Raw genomic sequence first — 22,474 nt, 5'->3', positions numbered from 1 at the left:
GCATTCTAGTTCATTTTAAATCATAAAAAACCCAAAGCCATTGACTGGTCCTCACATAACCTGTTGAAAACTTTTTTTTTAAATGTTGGTGTTTAATGTAATCTAAGGCAGTGTTTGGGAGAAGGGTGCCACCCTGTGTCCATAAATGGTATTTTTGTGTTCCTAATTTAAACAGAAAGGGTGGTCCTCGCTATGTGGACCTTTTCACTCGGTCCTCACTGTGCAGTAAGTGCAGGAATGTGTGTGTGTGTGTGTGTGTGTGTGTGTGTGTGTGTGTGTGTGTGTCACCTACATACTGTAGATTAATTTTATCCTAATCAGGAAAGATCCTACAAACTGGTTGGCCGAGGCTCCAGAAGAAACATCTCAGTCAACAATGATTTATTAATGCTTATTAACATTCAGAACTGAGGGCTTGATGGGCTGTTGCAAAGTGGAAAACCCCATCAAATATGAATTACTAATTTCCACTTTGCATGAAGCCCAGCTAATGAATATGGGTTTGTCATTAAAAAGGTAAGTGTGGAACCTCTATGGTCATCTTCAAGAGCTTTGGAGATCAGTGGCTCAGACATCTACAGTGGAGGAAAATTGCTTTTAGAGATTGTAAATGGCTATTACAAAGCTCAAACATATTAATAAGTAAAGAAAAAATATTTTATCAATATATAGGATTCCAAAGGTCATCATGACAGGGCTACTTGGATGCACAAAATCAAGGAACATAAATCAAAATGCAGGGAACAAATTTTTCAAGCTCCCTTGAATGGTTTAGGAATATGTGGCCCACTGCACCCTGTGTCACTAAATAAAAGACACACTGTAAAAGTAATTAAGTCAAACTCATAAAACCTTCAACAATGAAAGACTCATAATATGAAAACTGACAAGTGGCCCTGTTTTTAGTTTAATGTGTCCTGTCAAAAGTTTTAATGTCTCTCTTTAACCCTGCTGGCCAATGGGAAAAAATAGTAGAATTGTATTTCACTGTTTACTACTAACCCAATGTAACCCATGAATAAATCAGATAACTGCCTTCATTTTTCCTAACTAATATTCCCAGGATGATTTCATTGTCAAAACAATGGAAGTTTTTTTTTTCATTCCTCCCATGAATATACAAGATATGAATAGAAAAAATATTAAATGAAATCTTATAGAAAGTATTTTTTATCAGTTTGCTATTAATGTGCATCAAGGAACAAAATTAAACATAACAAATATCTAGAAATTGTTTAAAAACCTTTTTGCCTACACACCACGTAACTATTGGGAAGCTCCAGCCAGTACTTTAGAACAGATGTTTTGTCTGTCCAGAATAGCAGACCATCCTCTGTTTTAGCTGGCACTCCTGGCTTTCCACAAAGGTACCACTTGCCTCGGTCACTACCATCCCCAAATGCCCCACAAAAACACACATCAAGCCTTTGAAGTAAAACGTCAAAGGATGAAGGAGCAGAGAGTGGGACATCCTTTGAAAGCAGGCGAGCTGCTGCCAGATCAACGGAGCCATAGATGGTGCAGTATAAACAAAATGAACATTGCCACAGGGATTGGGACATTATCCCAGTGGAAACGTCTGGCTGTGGATGACTCAGCCTCCAACGCAGCACAAAAGGACTGGACAGACATTACTCTGTCACAAACAGTTTCCAGACTATTTAAAACAGGCCTGTTCATCCCAGGCTGATGGTAAGCAAATGTCAGGAAAAGGATAAGGGGGGGTTGTTCATTATGATACCATTTCCCTGTGAAGACAGAAAACTTCAATATCCAGCCTGCAGCAAAAGCCCAAAAGCTATAAATATGTAACAGACGTGTCCATCCTGTAGTTAACATGAGCATAAGTCAGGTGGTAGCATGGGATTTGATTAATGTGTATCCTGCACGTGTGTTTGCAAACACCTCAAAATTCCTTAGGCTGGGCTCAAGAAAATATAATTAAACCATACTGAGATCAAACCACTTCAAATAGATTTTTCATCCAAGAACATCTGCTTATACTGCACAGCAAATGACCACCTGATCAGATATCCTATCACTGAGGCAAGTGCAGCATTGATCTCTGTTTGGGATCAGGTTCAAGTTGAGGAACCCCCCCCCCCCCCCACAGTTCCCTGCTGTCAGCGGAAAGGAGGACAGGAGATCGAGAGGGAATGGGTGGGGACAAGATCCAGCATTGCATGGCAACACAGCTGCTTTGATGGGTAGTTTTGGCAGGGGGGAAGGTTGCCTAGTGGTTACAGAGGTGAGTCTGGTCAGGAGAACCTGCGTTTGAATTCCTGGTATGCCAACAGAAGCAAACCACTGTGGGCCCTTGAGCAAGGCCCTAACCCCTCTCAACTGTTCTCTGGGCACCAAAACATGGCAGCCCTTAAGTACATCTAGATGGAGCTGAATTTGCCATCAACTTAAGACATAACAATAATGCAGATAACAAATTCTATGTTTTTTTCTTAGCTGAAAGTAAATGATTTTCTCTTAATGAACAGCAATGCTCAGAGCCAAGCACAAGTAGACTTGATAGAATGATGGTGTGCTGAGCACCCAACAAAGTATTCCCTGCTTTTCTCTCTCAGGAATTTGGTCTCTATGTTGTGATCCAATAATTATCCCAGGAGACTACAGACAGCATCCACTCCTCAAAATAGAATTCTCACACAGAGGAATACAGTGTTTCATGACAGGACATGGTTAAATTATACTGTACCAGTGTCAATCACTATTTTAATTATTTCATTCTTAAACTAATGTGAGGAAAATTTGTAGAATTTTGTTCCATATGGGGTGATTCTCAGCAACATTTCTTCTGTCTTAGAAGATTTTACACGCTCCAATATGACCTACACAACAAGCATTCACCCCCTCATTTTATTGCTCTTTTAACCCTTTAGGTATTACAAACAATAGGAACAAAGCATTGTCTTTCAATTGTCTGTGACAGTGTGGGCTGCACAGCGCAGAGGCCTTCGCCCTAACTATTGGGGCAGTGTTTGCTAAATGAGCCAGAGCAACACTGCGGAGCCCACAAGGCTCCACACTCTGCTGATACGACCGGGGGCTTTTCTCTGCTTGCACACTCCCTCCACCACCTTACCTCCTCCCCCCTCCATCCTTCCCCTCCGTCAGGAATCTATATTTCATAAGCGAGCTGTGGAGCTCCAGTGCCCAATTATCAGCAGATAAGGCGCAGGAAGCCCTGGAGCGCCGGCACGGCTATTTAGATGGGGAGGTGGGGAGTGGGGGGCTGGAGAAGGAAAGGCAGGCAGGCAGGGACCCAACCCCCCCAGGGGCACTTCGCCCTCACTGCATTTTTTTTATTTATTTTTTTTCTTCCTTCTCCCTCTTCCTTTTCTCTCTCTCGCTGACAGCCGCCTCCTCCCCCCGCTTACCTTCGCGGCAGGGTTCAATTAGTGCCGGCGGCTGCTAGCACCCGTAGCCCAGCTCAGCCCGGGAGCTGGAGCCCCTATCAGCACACAGCAACACGCAAGGCTGAGTCCAACTAGCAAACTGACATCAGGGCAAGTTATGGGTTTGTCTCACAAATACACACACATTTCTAACTATACAAACTCAGAGGGTCTTAGTTTCTCAGCCATAAGCCCTACCAGGTCTTCCATGTGAAATTTTAAATAAAGACAGATCTATTTTTTAATAGCTCCCCCCCCCCAAAAAAAAAACCACAACATAGGGGTAAATATGACTATAATGTCAATTTTAAAGCTCCTCTTATAAAGTAATTTTTATAGTAAAAGAAATAATCATGTCATCAACATAACTTTTAACTTTACGTTGACCAACTGTGAAGTCATCACCAACTACTTACAGTAGTTCTTATTTCACTATTTTTCAGATCAGTCTCTGCTGCCTGCTCAGACTGTCACTTTGAAGTCAGGAGTTTTCACACTCTCCAGCAGCTCCGGACCTTTATTAGTGATGGGGTAAGACTCAATGTGCCTCTCACGTTTTCAGACCCCCAACAAAAAAACGAACTCCAACTGCCAACACTGAGCAAGGTCGGCCAGGGGTCAGGCACAGCTCACGGATATGAGACGGATATCGATTCGCTGGGACAGGCCATGAGCACACACACACACACACACACACACACACACACACACACACACACACACACACACACACACACACACACACTTGTTCCCCTCTTTTTCTCTCTCACTCTACAGTCACAGGGCAGGAATCAGCCAATAGATCAGCCAGGGGCAGGAAACGGCTGAGGTCAGGGGGGACAGCATGTGTGTGTGAATGCGTGTGTGTAAGCGTGTGCGTGTGATGATAAGTCTAACAGCCTGCTGAAAGCTGCTCTTACCCAGAGCTATGCAGGACCTTCAGGCTGTCAATTCACCTCCAAGCAGCCAAGAAAGCGGCTTTGACGAAACACTGGCATTTTTATCTTACTGCCACTTACAGACTCGCATTCACACGCACAAGTGTTTGTGTTTCTGTAATTTTTCTTCTGTTTCAAAATGTCACACACTGATGTTTGTCATCATTGATTCTGCCAGCTGAAAGCTGATATCAGAGAACAGTTGTCACCGCAGGATGGTGGATGGGTGTATGTTGTTGTTGTTGCTGCTGTTGCCTAGTGGCCTGCACTAGGAGATCCACCAATGGCAAACAAACTGGGGAAGGATTCAAAGTGAGATTTCAGCTGCCCTGGGTAGACCGGAGGCTCAGCTGGAGTCATGCACACAAAGCTTTAGTAGTACGAGGGTCAACATGTATGTTCATGTCCTATGCATGATTGCTGTGCATTAGTGAATAAGTACATGTATGTGAGTGTGTGTGGTTGTGTGTATGTGTGTGATTACATGCACATGTGTGTACAGTATATGTGAGAGAACGGGGGGCAGTGAAGCGGAGGAGGGCAGGCGATGCTCCTAGGCACAGAAAGGAGGCCAACTCCATCTCCCACTATGAAGAAAGAGGCCAGTACAACAGGAGATAGAAATGAGCTGCTAGACTAAAGTTGTTGTTTAGTTTAGTTAATGATGCAGCCGTTTTAATGTACTCCAATTCACATTCTCAAATCTTAAATAATTCTGGACATAAAAGTTATCATAATTTTTTCTCCATTTTGTTTTCCATGTTTGCAAGACATCTAAAAAAGTAATGAGTTCCCCCTTTTCGTGTCCATTTTATTAATTCTTTCTCAAGTAGTTTAACAGAGAGAGAAGCAGAAAAACAACCCAAAGACAAAAGATTTAGAGATACAGACAGACAGAGAAGACAGCAAGGCAGTCAAGGGAAGTGAACTTCCCCCGCTGACGCGCTTGTTCCACAGCGAGAATCCCCCGGTCGGTAGCCTCAGACATCTGGTTCCAGTTAGCTCTCAGTGCTTTGACGCGTTTCCTGTGCTGCTGCTCCACGCAGCCACGGCCACGACACAGCCCTCCCAAGGCTATGACAGCTGAACTCTCCAGAGATGATATACTGTAGCTCACACACACCCAAATACACAATCATTCATCCAATTTATACTCAAACCAGAAGAGACTGAGGCCGCAATCTGACACACTGTAATGTAGTCAAATGTTGCCGAAAAGGATTCCCTGAATGTTATAGATCATAAACAAGCGTGGAGAAAAGGTCATCATACCAAGAGATAAATTGAGTAGGAGATTAGCAGTTCAAACAAATTTGAAGTTCAAACAGAAAAGGGCAGAGTTCTATTGTATTCTGAATTTCAAGGTAAAGGAAAAGCTATAGATGAAACGCACACATTATTGAAGATAATAATGGAATTGAAACTATGTACTGTTTGGCAATATATCTAAAAAATAAGACAGTAATATGAAAATATGTTGTAATGACCAAAATCCACAGGGAGCATTTGCTGAGCAAAGGTTCTGATGTCATTGTGTGTCAGTTTCTTGCTAGTTACAGTAATATGACAAAGTTTGAGTCTGATAGATAGTAATAAGAATGCTCTAAGACAGTTTTTTGTCTTGTGAAATTTGGTAACTAACATCACAGCGTATTGCATCATGTACAATGTTGTAGTGCACCAGCCCACTAAATCAACCAAAACGCCCTTCAGTGAGGTGATTCCCTTAGCGGGGGAGTGGAAAAGGGTGACCCCATAACGGAGAAGTACATATCAGAGTTACCAAAAAAAAAAAAAAAAAAATACAAGCCCCCACACAGCACTGCTGCTCTGCAGAGGAACATCGTAACCTGGCAGTGGGGATTACAGGTAGTGAAAGTGAGAATAGGGGGGTGAGATTAGGGAAAGGAAAGAAAAGTGCAATGAAGAGGAGGTAAATAGACAGGAAGGAGCTTCTCAAAGGCTTTCCTGCGTAGGAGGGACTCCCTGCAACAAGCAAAATTCTCTATAAACACTGCACAGAGATCATTCTCTGAAATCCTACTGTGACTGGAAATTTACTGACCTCAAATTCACCTACTTTAACAAAGGCCACACTAGTTCCTTTATACATTTACCTGAAACATCTAGTAGACAAAAAAGTAAATCTATACAATATGACTAATGTACTTTTTTAAAAAAAAGAAAAAACTATTACCGTTTTGCATGAAAACATCTCCATTCAAATTAAGTTTGAGCTAAAGACATGTTTTCTTAAAAGAAAAGCCCTGCTTTAATTGGACCCAATTGGGGGCGAAAGTGAGTAAAACAAGGACAAATGAAAGTTTAAGGAGGCAGTATTGATCTATGTGGAGGTCATGACGAGGTCACTCGTATCAGAGAATCAACAAGCAGCCTCCAGCACGTTCCTCAGCTAAGCCAATCACCTTCTGACCCGGTCCACTGTTACCATGGTGAATAACCCTGAACCACACAGGCCATATACTCAGCCCTATTAAGGAAAAGCAGCAAAGTGGACCAATACTGTGATCATTTTAAAAAATGGTGCTTCCGCAGAGATACGAGCAGCAGAGTTGTTTATTTACAAAATTTAATATTTTCCTGGTTTTTATTTATATATATATTTTTATGAAGTTAAATCAGGAGATTGTAAAATTCCTGTTTTTCTCTGCATAGACCATTAATGCATTAATATTTTCAAATATAATTTTCCCAAAACTAATTATTCTTAAGTCTTGTCTTTCCCATAACCCTCAATCTTGCCATTCAGGAGGAAGAGATCTCAGATTCTTGTCCTTACCCACTGTTTCCAAATTACCCTTCCTACTTCCTTCAACCCTCTCTCTTCGTTATACCCCTCCCTCCCTCTGAGGCAGGCAGACGGCGGTGGTAACCAAGCCTCTGGCAGTGTGTTCCTATCCTGCAGGAGCCCTCAGGTTCCAACCTGTCAATATCCCAGGCAGCATCTTGGCTCTGCTGTGGCTCAGTTAACCTCCTCACCCGCTCCAACCACACAAAGGGCTCCTGTACCTCTGCCAGTCCAAAGACAAGCACATCACCACCCCAAACCCCCACCACCCTTCTTCTCCTCTCCCTAAAATACACTCCAAAACCACATGCACTGCACTCACATCTGTAAAGGGCAGCACTCTGGCAGGAACAGCAAGCAATATGGCAGCAGTTATGTGCTTGCTGACGTCTTATGTTTTGGATGATGGTCACGTTGGAAGCTTATTGAGAGTGAAGAGGGAGGAGATGAGCCCAAATGAAAGAAAATCTCAGTGACTCAGGTCCCTTCATCTCACGATCTGTATCAGTTTCAAGGAGAGGAAGGATCGTTGTGAAAAATCTCAATGTACTAACACATTATGGTAGGAGATTTAAACATGATATGTTGGGAGAAAGACAAAAAGGCAAGGTGGTCTAGATGTTGGTGTGTGTTTGTAATATCCATATGCACATGGGCCCAATCCCAAGAGTGAGAACAAGCATGTGGCAGCATGTCACCAATCCCATCTCAAAACACACACACATACACACACACACTCCTCTGTGCTTGTCTGTGAGGCACCGTGGCTGTCTGCTGGGATCTCAGGTTACGGCCGGCCAGACTTTATGGAAGCTTCTCTCCCACACCCACTCTCCCCCTCCGCAGGGCTCCGGAGGAGGTATCGAGTTGCCGGTTCAGCGCCGGCCAGGCTTGGTGCTGGCGGCAGCTTGTGATCTTGGGTGCTTGTGTGTGTTTTATCTCCCACTCTTTGTATCAGCACACAGTGCTGATGTCTCTCCAGGTATGTAGGTGTTATTTGCTGTGTAGACCCTTCATCCTCAAGCACATCTACACACACACACACGCACAAAATCTAACTCCTCTCTGCTGCAAAGCCCCCATTATCTGCTGTGTTTCATGGTCCTACACAAAGAAACATTATTCACCTAATTATGCTTTTATGTTTATTCCCTTGAAATGTTGATATTGCCTGAGTAGAGATGGAAACAGTATTTATTAATTACTTTTTAAGAACTTTTTTGTCGCACTGAGCATGATTTTAGATTTTTTTTTCGTGTGTGTGTAAAGGGATGTGCCAATTTTAGATTGTACCTAACTTTTATTCATAGATGAAATATGTGTAGTCAAAGTTGCTATGAACAAAAGTGTTTGCCTACACAATGCCCCCAAGGTAAGAACGGCACATGAAATTTCAACAATATTTGGAAGCATACTGATTTATAAAAAGAAAATGACATTATATTTTATAACGGCATATTTTTAATGAAGTGAGCAACACAAATTGAGGAAGATGAGTGCCCCTTACTCGTATGCTACATTATTTTCCAGTGTGATCTGTGCCATGTTGATCCTAACAGTAAGTGTTGTTTGTGTAGTTTGTCAACATTGATCAGTGTGGAAAATACTGAAGATGTTCCATTTTGTTAAATGGAGTTAAAAGTCATGTACTGCCAAGCTACACAGACACAATCTCCCAATAACTCATCATTATTGACCAGGGGTGGACTGGGACCAAAGAAATCAGCCCTGCCCTGGTACTTTGGCCCAGACCGGCCCATATCCGATCATGAACACCCAAATCTCTGCACTCCCTTAAATGTGAATATTAACTGTGCCTTAAAACCACTAAAGCTATGCAGTGAGTTGCAATCAGTGAGATGAGACACATTAAATACTTCCAAAAAGTGTAATACATTAATAAAATCTGTACTCCATCACAGTGATGAATATTAGAGCAGCATTCATCCTACTTTGTGTTTGATAGGAAAAGAAAATAGAAAGAATAGACATGAGAAAATGATGGATCCGATGAGAACTGTTCCTGGACAAAGTGTAGAAAGAGTCTCTGTGTCTGCTGCCTGCTCTCCTGGTCTGGAGATGTTATCTCAACCAGGTTCAACTAATAACTGAATATTTTTATTTAATTTTTTATAATAATGATTCGGTCAAGTCCAGAATGGTTGGATTCCTTGGTAAAGAGGCAAACATCTGCATCATATATTAACATATGGACTAAAGTGTAGGTTAAACACCTATGCTTAGGCTGCCTCTAACACATTTTGACCCAACTATCAGCCTACAACTAATACCAGATAAGTCTGAAAAGAAAATCAGAAATGTGCTGACTCATGTTGATGAATCATGGTTAAAATCATATTCTCACTTTCAATAAGATGATTTAGCTCAGGAAGATATAAAAAAAAAACTAAGATCTGCTGTATTAACTAGTGAACACAACCAGGTAACCAGTTAAGACAACCTTTTAACCAGCTCTTCTCCTGATGGAAAAACTGACATTGTCAACTATTATAAATTTAAGAAGATAAACCAACATAGTGATAAAACAGGTGTTTTATCATCACGTCATATCTTAGTGAACTTTTAACATGTTCAGCGCTGGCTTGTATGAGTCAGACTTAATGGCTTTAATGGGTCTCTTTACTCAGAAAAGAACCTCAGTGATCTGAAAACAATGCAGCACAGCTTCTACCATCATCATCATCCACGGCAGATGATGATGGTCCTCCTGTCAATCATTTTTGGAAATATTGCAGCATTGTTTTTTCTTTTAAACGTACAGTTTTTCTGTGCTTCCTCTCCATTTTGCCTCCTCAGTTCTGACAGGTAGCTGCATCCACTGGTACAAAACCAGATGGGGTTTAAAGTCTGTGGACACCCATGAATGGTTAGAGTTAGAAGATAAGTTAAATGTTTTTGTCATCTGGGGTCACAAAATCTTCAACATTGGCTTTTAACATTTCTAAGATGCAATAAACATGAGCAAGCACACCTCTCTTAGATTCTCTTTCCACTGCCAAAGCATGCATTAAAATTAATACAATCAAGAAATTATTAGCTTTAATGAGAGAGGATGTCTGTAACACTATTAAAATATTTACAGTAGTTACAATCCACCCCACACCTTAGCTAACTGTATTAGCATAGTAGTTTGAAATGGAGGGAAAACACATCACATTTTGCCTAAAACATCATTTTAATGAGTTGGGGAAATAAAATATATAATACAAAAAGATTTGAAAAAACAAACTACTGATCTTGCAGGTATGAAAGTAAATGGGGATGGAAACCAAGAAGGAAACATGATGTTCTGTCTGCTCAAGCTGTTAACTTACCACAGCTGTGTGTCACATAAAATTTGTTATAAACAAATAAATGTGTCTGAGATCTGCCCAGGATGACAGCTGGGCATAGGCTCCATCCCCCTGTAATGGATAGATAGATGGGTAGAATGTGAATGATATAAAGTAGCTGATGAGGAACATGACAACCACAATCACCACAACCCTGATGTCCCTCTCTAATCCCATAATTATATCCATCTCTAAAAAGTTTGCTGTGGCCCATTTGCAGGAATAAGTTACAGAGAAGCAGTACCCGCAGGTCAACATTGAGCAGATCCTCCATAGGCAAGGACCTTGTGTTGGTTCTACCACTAGCTTGCTTGCTAGCTCGGCATGGAACGGCATTCATGAATTATGCATGTAGACATCTGCCACCTCTGAATTATAGATCTGTGGAGGCCCAGCATATGGGAACAGCCCAGCAAGCGCTAATGGCTAACTCCCCATGACAAAATATGGGTTAGAGACATGTGAATGATAGTTAGGTCATGAAACCTTCCAGTCATGAGGGTGTGAGTTGGATAGTAAACGTGATTATTTGCATGTCTGCATTTGTGTGTGTCATACAGCGGCTGTAGAAGTGAGATGTTATTGACCACAAACAAGCATCCAAATTAGCAGACTTTTACATTGTTTCTGTGTTTGAGTAAGTCATAAATCACAAAACCTTAGAGCGATGGCTCTCTGTGTTTGATGTGTCTTCCCTACCATGAAAAATGGACAAGTAAATTAATATACAGGAATGAAAACATAAATCAGCATGGTACAGCACAGCATGATCCTTAGAAAAATTCAGGTAAGGCAGTGAGTAAAAAAGAAAATAAAGAAACTAAACTAATAAATGACAGCCAGTGTCTTCGCCTTTTATGTAGGTATCCTCCTGTTAAAGTGCAGTCTGCTTGAATATTCTAAAAGCTGATTGCAGGGCCTGTTCTTTAAAGAAGCAGAGGAAAAATAGGGGGTAGGATGGATGGGGCTGTGTTTTCTTCCGGCCCAGTTGAGCAGGAGGCCCGGTCTACACAGGACCACTTCAATCCCCGCCTTTCTCTCCAGGATTATCCTCTTATCAGCTCGCAAAAGCCAGGCTGAGAAGCGGCAGTAATTAGCCTATCTTTCATTAACGAGCACTTCGCTTCAAAACCACCCACGGCCCATGTTGGCTCCCACTTGGAAGGCAGTCAGCACAGCACAAGGATGAGCAGACTTAATCTTGTTTTTGTCTGGGTAAGAGAGAGTGAACGTGTAGAAAAGGGCAAAGTTCATCTCCAAATAGTTTGAGAGTCGCACTGTGCAAAAACACCCCTCATGCATGCTCACTCACAAACAAGTCTTTCTGCCCCGCAGGTTTCAAAGGGAATCCTACCACCCACAACTGTTCCACTTCTACGTGTATGTGTTTGTGATGTATGTGTTTGTGTGTTTGTTCATTTGAGGCTATACACTGGTGTGTGGATGGATTACTCCACTCAAATAATGCTGCCTCTCACTATCATTAACAGACTTAAATTTACAGGTTTACTCAAGCCTCCCTCAGGTCTACAGTGGAAACTTTTGTGGGAGGGCACGAGAGACAGAAATAGCTGAAGTTCACAACCTCCCTGTACTTTGCAACCCTTTGGAGATTTCATACTTTAGGGTGCTTGCAGGAAATGGACATGGAAAATGGTGACAAACTTCAAAACCATTAGTTAAATCAGGGTAGTAGTCATAGAACAGACAGGACAGGGTCATTGGAGGAGCAGTGTGAGCTAGCTGACAACTACAGTTGAAAAGGGGAGACACTGACAGGGACCAAGCTTGACCCTGGTCCTGGCACTGCCAAGTATGAGAGGCAGTGGTGGTGGTGGTGGCTCTGGCATGCATACATTAGCAGTGCTTAGGCACACTAATTGCTTCTCACTTAGACAAATCTCCTGCAAATCACGGCTGTGCCGCCAGCACTGCCCAGGCCCCCCGGGAAGCAAAGACGGCAGGCAGGCGGACGGAGCAAGAGGCAGGAGGAGGTGGAGGAAGAGCAGGGGGGTGGCAAGTGGAGCGTGTGTACCAGAGGTGCCTTGGAGCAGGATGGAGGAGGGAGGAGGAGAAGGAGGAGGGGGCGCTCCCATGAGAATAGACAGAAACGAAGAGAGAGAGAGAGAAAAAGCTCCGGCACTTCAAGAGTGGCGCTCTCTCTGCTCATCCATAGTCCAGGCTGAGACCCATACCCTCCTCCAACCTCTCACACCCCTACACTCAGAAGCCCACCGCTGCTCCACCCCCCCATCCACCCCCCCCCCTTCTACAAGCTCTCAGATCTCTGCTCTGCCCCCTCGCCGGCCCCTCCTCTTCCTCTCACACCCCCTCCCTCTCCATCTCTCCACAGAAAAGTGGAGGAAAGATGAAACTCTACAAAGAGGAAAAAAAAAATCAATAACACAGATGGATAGCTGGATAACAGGGTCCGGCATGCTTCGGCAGTGAGGCAATCCAGAGGGTGCCCACACAACTTCCACACAGGCGCAGAGAGATGGGCAAAAACAAGACGCTGAGAAGAAGGTGGTGATCAGCCTCAGGAAGTCAACATCACCCTCAACACACAAGTACACACTTGTTCACATACAAGCACGCACTACAGTATGTGGTTGCATGCATACACTCACTGCCACAAGAGCAAACAAATGTGGACAAGGCCATACATGCAAAAATAAACAAAAATAAAATGTGTTTCTTAGGAAAAAAAAAACATGCTGAAAAGCTCATCCGAGCAATAACAGTTATCATGTAACCTGAGGCGAAGAAGAATAGCTTGGTCTCTTTAACAATAACATAGATACCATACGAAAGATTAATATAGTTTCCAAATATTTAAAAGCTGAAAGCAGCATTCTCCTTGTTAGCAAGTTTTAGCAACCAAGACTCCATATGAACATTGTGTACGACACATCCTACAATACTGAGGCTGTAGTTGAGGCCAGTTCCCAGTATTTGGTATTATTCTAAAGAACTTTGACTGTCTAACTTTTAAGACAAGGGAAATTAACTCATTCAAGCTTAACTAATTTAATGCACTGTAAAAGATCAAATAAGATTATTTAATAGAATATATTTTAATCCAGTGGTTGTTTGTACGCATCTTAAATAAATCAGCTGTATTTTGGGAAACAAAAGGTTGAATAATTTAATGTACTTAAGTTAAATCAATTTAAAGAAAGATGCATGTAAAACATTTAACATTTAGCTTTTTTTAAATTTGGTTTATCAATAATTCACAAGACAGAACATTTTTTAGAAGGATTACCATGACATATTTCATTTAAAATAAGCTATAATGTCATGTACATTTTCCAGTCCTAAATACTAAAATGTCTCAAAATGGTTTTGTTGTTTAGTTTAACTTTTTTTTATTGTTTCATACTGTTAGGATGAATAAGATTAAGTTATTTAGGAAGAATGGTGTCTGGGTGCATGAATGAGAGGACCTAAATGCAGGGTCAAAGAGGCAGACAGAATGCACAAATTAAAACTAACAAAAATGAAGACTCAGGAGCCATGACAAGTACATACCAAGAACATTACAATGAACTGGGAGAGAATAAATGAAAGACACACAGAGGAGAACTAACAAGGAGCAGGTGACGTCAATTAGTAAATCAAACCAGGTGCATTAATGACAGGAAGCAGAAAGTAAAACAGAATATACAAGGGAAAACCTACAAAATAAGAGAGGAAAAACAGAAGTAAACATGACAAGAGCACAAAAACCAAAACCCAGAGAACATGACAAATAGTGTAAAAATGTATTTTATGACAGCCTTGGTGATCTCTACCTCCACAGCTCCTCATGTAAGAAAAGCTATTCTCAGTTAAATAGACAGGAAAACATTTTTAACCACCGTGCTGACCTCATTTCAGCAATAATATACCTTTTAACCTTGTTTCAGTGTATAGGCATCATGTTACAGACATAAAATATCTGTTATATTTTATAATAGTGTATCACTTGTAATGTTGATTGATTGTGAAAATGAAGAATTTTCAATTAATTTTGGCAGTTGTATTCAGGTCATTGCTGGGTCACTTTTGTGCTTTCACATTTCAAGTCATATCATAAATTAACTACATAAAAGTGTACATTAATGATCATTACTGTCATCCCTGTGTTTCAAACAGTTATACAAGTAGCTGCTGCACCATAACAGAGAGGTGGGTGGTGTCACAGTAGTTTAGTAAAACTCACTCCCATACCAAGTTCCTGCTGCAAGGTAAGAACAATTGGAGGAAATTGCTTTTAATGAAAGTAAATTTGAAATAATCATGTGTATTGAAAATTATTTTGTGAAGGATTACCTCTAATTTGCATGAATATGATCATGTCGAGTTTCTTGCAGTAGCTCATAAGCATATTGAGTTAATTTAAGTTCTGCGATCTTAAATCATTCCATTTTACTGTGCTCTGTTGGTAGTGCAAGTTTATAATCATAATCAGAAAAAACAAACAGTTCTAAGAAAAACTAGAACTTAATTCTTTTGGTTTTTGTGTGCTTGTTTGTTGCAAATATATTATAAAATTGTTATCACTTATTCCTGTAACATTAGCATACATACATACTTCTTTTCATTCTTCATTTTTAGCAGATGTCTGTGTTTTTGTAGGCCAATTCACCATGTCACCAACTTCATGTGTAGGTCTGTCCATGGGTTGTAATTTGATTTTACAACAATGGTGTTCCAGCCCTCAACTGTACAGGCTGCCAAAAATCCCCCTGCCAACCTCTAGTGGGCCTTTAACATACGACTGAAAAACCTAACAAATCATTCAGCAACCGTTTGGCTGTTCAAAAAAGAGAAAGTAAGGCCAGTTCCCTGTTAACCCAAACTGGGACCCATCATTTTGTCAGCCTTCTCAATGTTGTATGGAAGTCCAGGACAATTTCTGTGGAGTGGTAGACTTGGGTAGTGGTCTCCATTTTTAAAAAGGTGGACAGGAGAGTTGGCTCCTTTAGGAGGATCACACTACTCAGCTTTGCAAAGGTTTGCTGCACAGTGTTGGAAAACAGGCTCCAACCAATTGTCCTATCCCATATTTAAGAGGACCAATGTGATGAAGTCAAGATTATGGTCAGTCCCTCTAAACCTGAAGCCATTGTTCTTAACCAGTAAGGTGTGAAGTTCTCCCTGCAGGTCAGGAAAGGTTCTTGGTCTCAGGTGGCTGATTTCGAATATCGCTGGATCTTATTCACGAGTGATGGCAGGATGGACACGAGGTGGACAGACGGGTCGAGGCTTCATCAGCAATAGTGAGATTGCCTTGATCCTCTGTTGTAAAGAGGGAGGTGAGTCAAAAGGCAAAGGTCATGAGATTTGGTTGGTGAATGAAACAATGATCCTGTGGATACAAGCAACTCTTCACATTAAAACCAGACAACACAGGTGGTTCTGGTTTTTGATTAGGACATCTCCTGGTTGGAGGTTTTTTGGGCACATCTTTAATATGTGGAATGGTCATCCATGATGGCCTGGCAACGGATCTTCAGGGGGAATTAGAGAGTGACGCTGGAGCGAGGGATGGATGGATGTTTCATTCCAGACCTTGGAAAACTGATTACAACTCCCAGAGACTTGTAGTGACTTGAATTTGTTTGTGAATCGTGTATTCTGCAGATTTTTATAAATGACTCCAAAGGAAAATCTTTAACTTGTGGAAATCTATGCTCAGCTCAGTTCTTTAGAGATTTAATGTGGGGTGTGTTGGTCAGTCCAAATAAACCCACTTTATATTGGCACAGGAAAGTTACCAGCTGCAGTCAATCATGATCACTAACAGGAAGTAAAGTGGCCTTGGCAAGTTAAATGACATTTAAGAACTTACAGCCTTACTCAATTAATAATCTAAGTGGGTGTGTGAATATTTTGTAGCCTGGAAGTATAAATTTTACTGTGTTGGTTTCAGAAAACACCCTAAATTCAGACTTGTACAACAAATGATTGTTCCCTTTCTATTAAATCTCTATGGCATACAATCCGTCAACACCTCAAAAAGAACTGTTCAAGGAGGCTCCATTTTATCATGAAATCCATGTCCGTGATTACTGTGACTAAACCTGTGGCAGTCTGAAGCCATGTGTAATACAGATCTCCATGGTCTTTTCTCCCTGTGAAACCAGCGCACATTGGGTACAATGCTTTTAACCCCTATGGGAAAGGTAAAAGGTTAAAGACTTTATCTTAATGAATGTCAGTGATTATCCCAATCTTTAAGACACACATTACCCATAAACATGCAAACAGACACACATATTCCACCCCACTATTCTCCTAAAGTCTAATCTTGATGGAAATCACTATATTCTTCTGCTGGGCATTGTTTTTTTATGTATTTATTTTTTCTACTTCAGCGGATTGCCACATGACAGTAAGGTGGCCTTTAAAATGTACTGACGGACTGAGGAGGTTTATTTTAAGTTTGTATGAGAAAATATATTTGTTTGGGTAAATTAAAGGTATTGTTACATGAAAAAGTCTTTTTTAGAAATTTAAAAAGAGAATAAAAAAGCAACACAAAAAACAAAAATGATCAAAATGGCTGAGGTGAGATTGGTTGAAGTGACTTGCTCAAAGCTTGAATTGAATACTAACAATTTGCATATTAGTTAAGAGACATAAACTGTAGTGACAGCATTATTCGTAAGCTTTATTTTTGTCTTGTACAAAATTTCTAAAAACTTCCAAAAAACCTCCAGCAGTTAGCCAAGAAGTACATTGGTTTAAAAAAAAAGAAATGATGGGAACATTTTAAACACAGCTACTCTGCACTTAACTGGAACATGTAAGTATTTAACATTTCTGCTTATTCATAGCTGAAACCTTCATCATTCATTTATCTGAAAACAGCACCAGCACCACCTACTGTTTGAAATATTTCTTTACTACAATAAAGCAAAGAAAATTCCTTGACAACAAAAGCAAAATAAATGATTATACCGCCATCATGTGGAGAGAAAAAGAGACGTCATCTCCCACTACTGCAACAAAAAAATAATATTTACTTAATTAGAAATACTTTTTCAGGAAGTTTAACTATTACACAGAAAATAACTTATTTATAAGTTAATGAAAGAATTGAAATTAGATTAAAAAATAAATAAATAAATAGTGCAATGGGTCCTGGAAAGATTTAGATTGTGTAACTTAACTGTGAGTATGACATATTGTAATTATGTCAAATAATATATAGGGAAGATAAGTTATACAACAATATATAAATACTTATAAATATAGTGGGGGTTTTGTAACTGAATCTGGTTTAATATGGTCTAGATCCACCAAAAGCCTTAAAAGGCTATTTTCTGCCATGGTAGGATTCCTGTGTAAACATTGCAGGCAGAAATGATTTCACCTCTTACTCTTTCTGAATGTGGTGACATCTTGCACTGCAGTGTTGAACTGTGGATTCATTACTTGGTTTTGCAAGCAGAAAGTTGAGAATAGGTGAATTTTTTAAAGAAGCAGCAGAGTCACCTGCCAATCAAGCTGATCTCATGATTGTCACTACAGTTCCAAGCATCATGTCCATCCACCATCGACTGTGGAAGCTTTGAACCCATGTGAAACTCACACTGCTTGATAAGAAGCTGTCAATTACAAAAGCAGCTCAAGAAAAGGTCAAGTGCTCTTACTCTGCAGCTGAATTATTAAAAAATAATTTCCTATTGTTTTTTGATTGATGTTTGTTTGTTTGTTTGTTTGTTTGTTTGTTTGTTTGTTTGTTTGTTTTCCTCTGCCCCATTTCTTTGATTTATTAAAAAAAATATATAAAATGATAAAGGAATTAGGAAAACATGGCCAAAAGATTAAATCCAGTTGGTATAAATTAAAATAATCAGGGGCCCCTGTGACAGATGTAGCTACAAGGAATTGTGTGATGGAATTACCTCTTTATCTTTCACAGACGATGGTCTGTTGTTTTCTGTGCTAAAGGAAAAAATAAAGGAATCACAAAAACTTTCCTTAGCATTTAGAGAAATTGACCAACTCTAAAGAGTTGCCACTCCATGTAATTTAATTTAGTAGGGTAACTTCATTAAATGTTGACTTTGGCTCTGTTCAGTGGCAACAGTTGCTGCCTCCTTTTTTAAGACCAAACATGTTTGTAATTTGCTGAGTTTCTTTTTTTTTAAATAAAACATTTTGTGGTATGTTTGTGTTTCGTGAAATGTGTTTACAGTTTGTGAAATATCATAATGATCTACAAAATGTTTTTTACTGTTGTGAGTGTTGTTTCATTTGATTTTTCCCCTTTTGTTTTTTTTATGCACTTCAGGGTCACCATGCTATTTAAGACTATCCAATCCATCAAATTAAGCTGTAGTCTAAACAGAAGCAGGGTTAACAAGAGTCAGCGCTGTTTTGACAGTAAACTGATTTAGTTGATTTCTCATCAGTGGACATCAAAATGAGATTCCTGAAGGTTTCATACAGGCTCCATTGGATATCAATAAGATTTAGGGTGAATTTGGATAATCTATGATTTTGACTCCTTATTTCAATATTAGATCAACGCATTGGACCTTCCTGAGTTTCCTGAAATTTTTATATCTATATGAAAACAACAAAACAACAAAGTATAGATTATGCCCAGAGGACAAAACATTAACTAAGTTAGAGCAACAAGCAAAAAGTAGAGCTTTTCAGTATGGGTGTTTTCAGTATAAGTCTTCACTTTCATGTTAATTAACCCTGCTTGTAGCACAAATAGTTCTTTGAGGTTTCTTAACACTCTTAACAATGTAAGATTTATAAACAAATGTTATTGTTCAGCTACGCAGCATCCAGAAATCTATTAATGTTTGTTTTCGTCATGTAAAGACCGTAAATACCTGTCCCAAATTACGCAGTCTTCCATTCCACATATTTAACCATATTAAGTGAAACAGCTAAAACTAAACTAGTGAAAAATGTAAACATATTATCGAGACTTTAGTGTTTATTTTGTTGCTAGCTGGCAGTAGCCATAACCTGACAACAATCAGGAACATTGTCATCCAAAATTAAATCCTTAAAATTAACTTTACTAAAATCATGTCTCTAACATTGTCGTGCTATTCTCAGGTGAGCAAATACCCTAAACCAGAGGTCCCTAACCCTGGTCCTCAAGGCCCACTATCCTGCAGGTCTTAGATGTCTGCTACTGAGCATTTATCTATATCAGGTGTGCTGCAACAGGGAGACATCAAATGCCTGCAGGATAATGGGCCTTGAGGACCAGGGCAAGGGACCTATGCCCTAAACAAGGGATCCTCATTCCTGGTCTTCAAAGGCCGGTGTCCGGCATGTTTTAAAAGTTTCCCTGCTGCAATACACCTGACTCAAATCAATTAGTAATTAGTGGACTTGTGCAGAAAAAAAAATTCTTTTCACACTGTACTCCCCCTTAACTCAAGGACCAGGATTGAGGATTCCTGTCTAAACCTTCCTGTGCCTTCATTTGTCAGATTTTCACGCTGTGGCACCCCTGCCAAAGGTAATTTGGTATCCATCCTGCATCCTGTCTCTCTCCAGTTCTCTGGAGAGTTATCTCCAGCCAGTGTAAGTCAGTCCAATGTTGACTTATGTCTTGTCTCTTACTCTTTCACTTTCTCTTTCTTTTTGTCTCTTCCACCAATATTGGCCTCTTATGTTTCTTTGCTGAATCAGTCATGATGTGCTTCCAAAACAGCTAGTATGTTGATATCCAGTTGCTGGCCTGTGGTGTAAAGCAAAACACAACTGCAATCATAATGCTGCAGTATAGAAAAAAAAATGTTGCGAAGTGCAGTTTTTCAGCCTTGGGATGATACTAGGCAGTGCTGGCTCCAGGAACGTACATATATAATGTGGGTATGCCATTAAAATTTATGGTTAAACCACAGCTGCCACAACCCAAATAAGGTAATCATGCAATCACTTTCACATAGACTAAAGTCCTCCCACATTGGTTCTGGTTAAGTTGGTGTGAATACTGGCTGGTTCACCAGATGGCTGCAAGGTTCTGGGACTCCAGAATGGGGGCAGAACCAGAAAGCATCTGTCTGAAATCATCATTTGTGGCTTCAGTGGGTTTCAAAAAATAAAAATGTTTAGTTCTTCGTTGAAAATTGGGAGCTAACCCTTTTTAGCCTCCCTGATTTTAAAACCTGTCACAGACATGCTTTGCTACATGATATGCTTTGATCCAGTGAATGTTCTTTGTTTTAATATTGTTTTAATGTTTTAGATAGAATAGAAATACTTTATTAATCCCTTTAGAGAGTCCTCGGGAAAATTTGGGAACGTGGGTTTTAATATTGCTAGGTATTGTATAATGGGTTGTGCTGTGTAACCCTCTCTTGTTTATGTTTATGCTGCCATGTGGGCCAGGCCATGCTTGTAAAAGAGATCATTTGATCTCAAGCATCTCTCTGGGAAAACAAAGCTCAAATAAAATAAAAACTAATAGAATTACTGGGCAAATAACCATATGAAGTTCTACTCACCAGTCATCAAAGATCAGGCAATGTCCTGGATACCTCATAGAGATTGGCTTTAAACACTAAAATAAAAAGTGTCATTACTTACCACTTATCATTGAAGAACTGTTATTTGTAGAGTTTTAAAGTCTTGCAGTATTGTTTACTAATAACTGTCTGGAAAACAGTCTTTAGAATTTTACCTCCAGACTTTATTATATATTGTAACTGATATCTGTTAATTATCTGTTTAGAACATGGCCTACCTTAGTGTTTGTGGCTTGGTTACTATCGAGCATACAATGTAACTTGCATGGTTAATCCATTCCTGTCATTACTGCTATTAAACATATCTAATCTATGGATTTTTAGATAATGGTGCATTATAAAATCAACTATTGCTAATCGCCTGGGATATCATCTTAACAGCATAAAAAGTTATGTACCTGCCAAATAGCATAAAATAGGCTTTCAGTGCTATATTACCACTATGATAAAATATGATAGCCTACACTTTATTGTCCCCATAAATTTGTCTTGGACTCAAGTGCTGCAACATTAGCTGTATTAAAATAGCACTATGTCACTTTCTGACCTTAAAAACATGTTGTTTTTTTTTCTTCATTTTGATGGCACACTGGCATTCATTATGTACATTCATGAAGCCATCATTGCCCTGCAGCTTCCCAAGGCTAAAAACCACTCTACAACTTTTATTCTAGCCTGGAACATGACGTTACAGCTGAGTTTCGCTTCACACTCTTTGTCACACGACAACAACTGGATATCAACACCGTGGCTGTTTTCAACAAGCACCGCGGCTTTTCATTAAATAAATGCAAGAAGATGTTATCAAACGAAGAGAGGAAAAGAAAGACAAAAAGGGACAAACTCAGAGATAAGACAAGAGTAAACATCAGACTGACTTTTACTGTCTGGAGAGAGCTCAGAGAAGAGACAGGATGCAAGATGGATGCTGAATAAGCCATCACTGACAAAGTTCAGGGCATTTCTAAATAATTCAACAAGTAGACAACACAATAAAAAAAACACTGTAACTGTACAGCCATCCAACCACACAACAGAAATCATACATATGTTGTGACATATCCATTTTGGGATTTAAAAAGAAAAAAAAGAATAAAACATAATGCCACTGTATGATCCATACTGCTCTAAGAGACAGTCTATAAGAGATTTTATTCAGAATAACTTAAATTTTTTATTAAAATGGGGATCAAATGATCAAGTCATTTTTAAAAAATGGTTCTGTTTGCATTTTAGTACTCACACAGAAAAAGTTGTTACATATTCTAAATTACTTTCAGCATAAATTCTTGAGGACATAAACAAAGTTTAACCCCCATGTCAGAATTTTTTCTCAAAGCACATATGTACTGTCACGCATTTGCCCCCCCCCCCCCCCAAAAAAAATCTAATATAAAAATATAAAATATATCTACATATATAGATATATAGATATATATAAACAATTTCTGTGAGCAGACTA

The sequence above is a fragment of the Melanotaenia boesemani genome, chromosome 13, assembly GCF_017639745.1.
Source record: "Melanotaenia boesemani isolate fMelBoe1 chromosome 13, fMelBoe1.pri, whole genome shotgun sequence".
Lineage (NCBI taxonomy): Eukaryota > Metazoa > Chordata > Actinopteri > Atheriniformes > Melanotaeniidae > Melanotaenia > Melanotaenia boesemani.
This window is presented reverse-complemented; position numbering follows the sequence as displayed.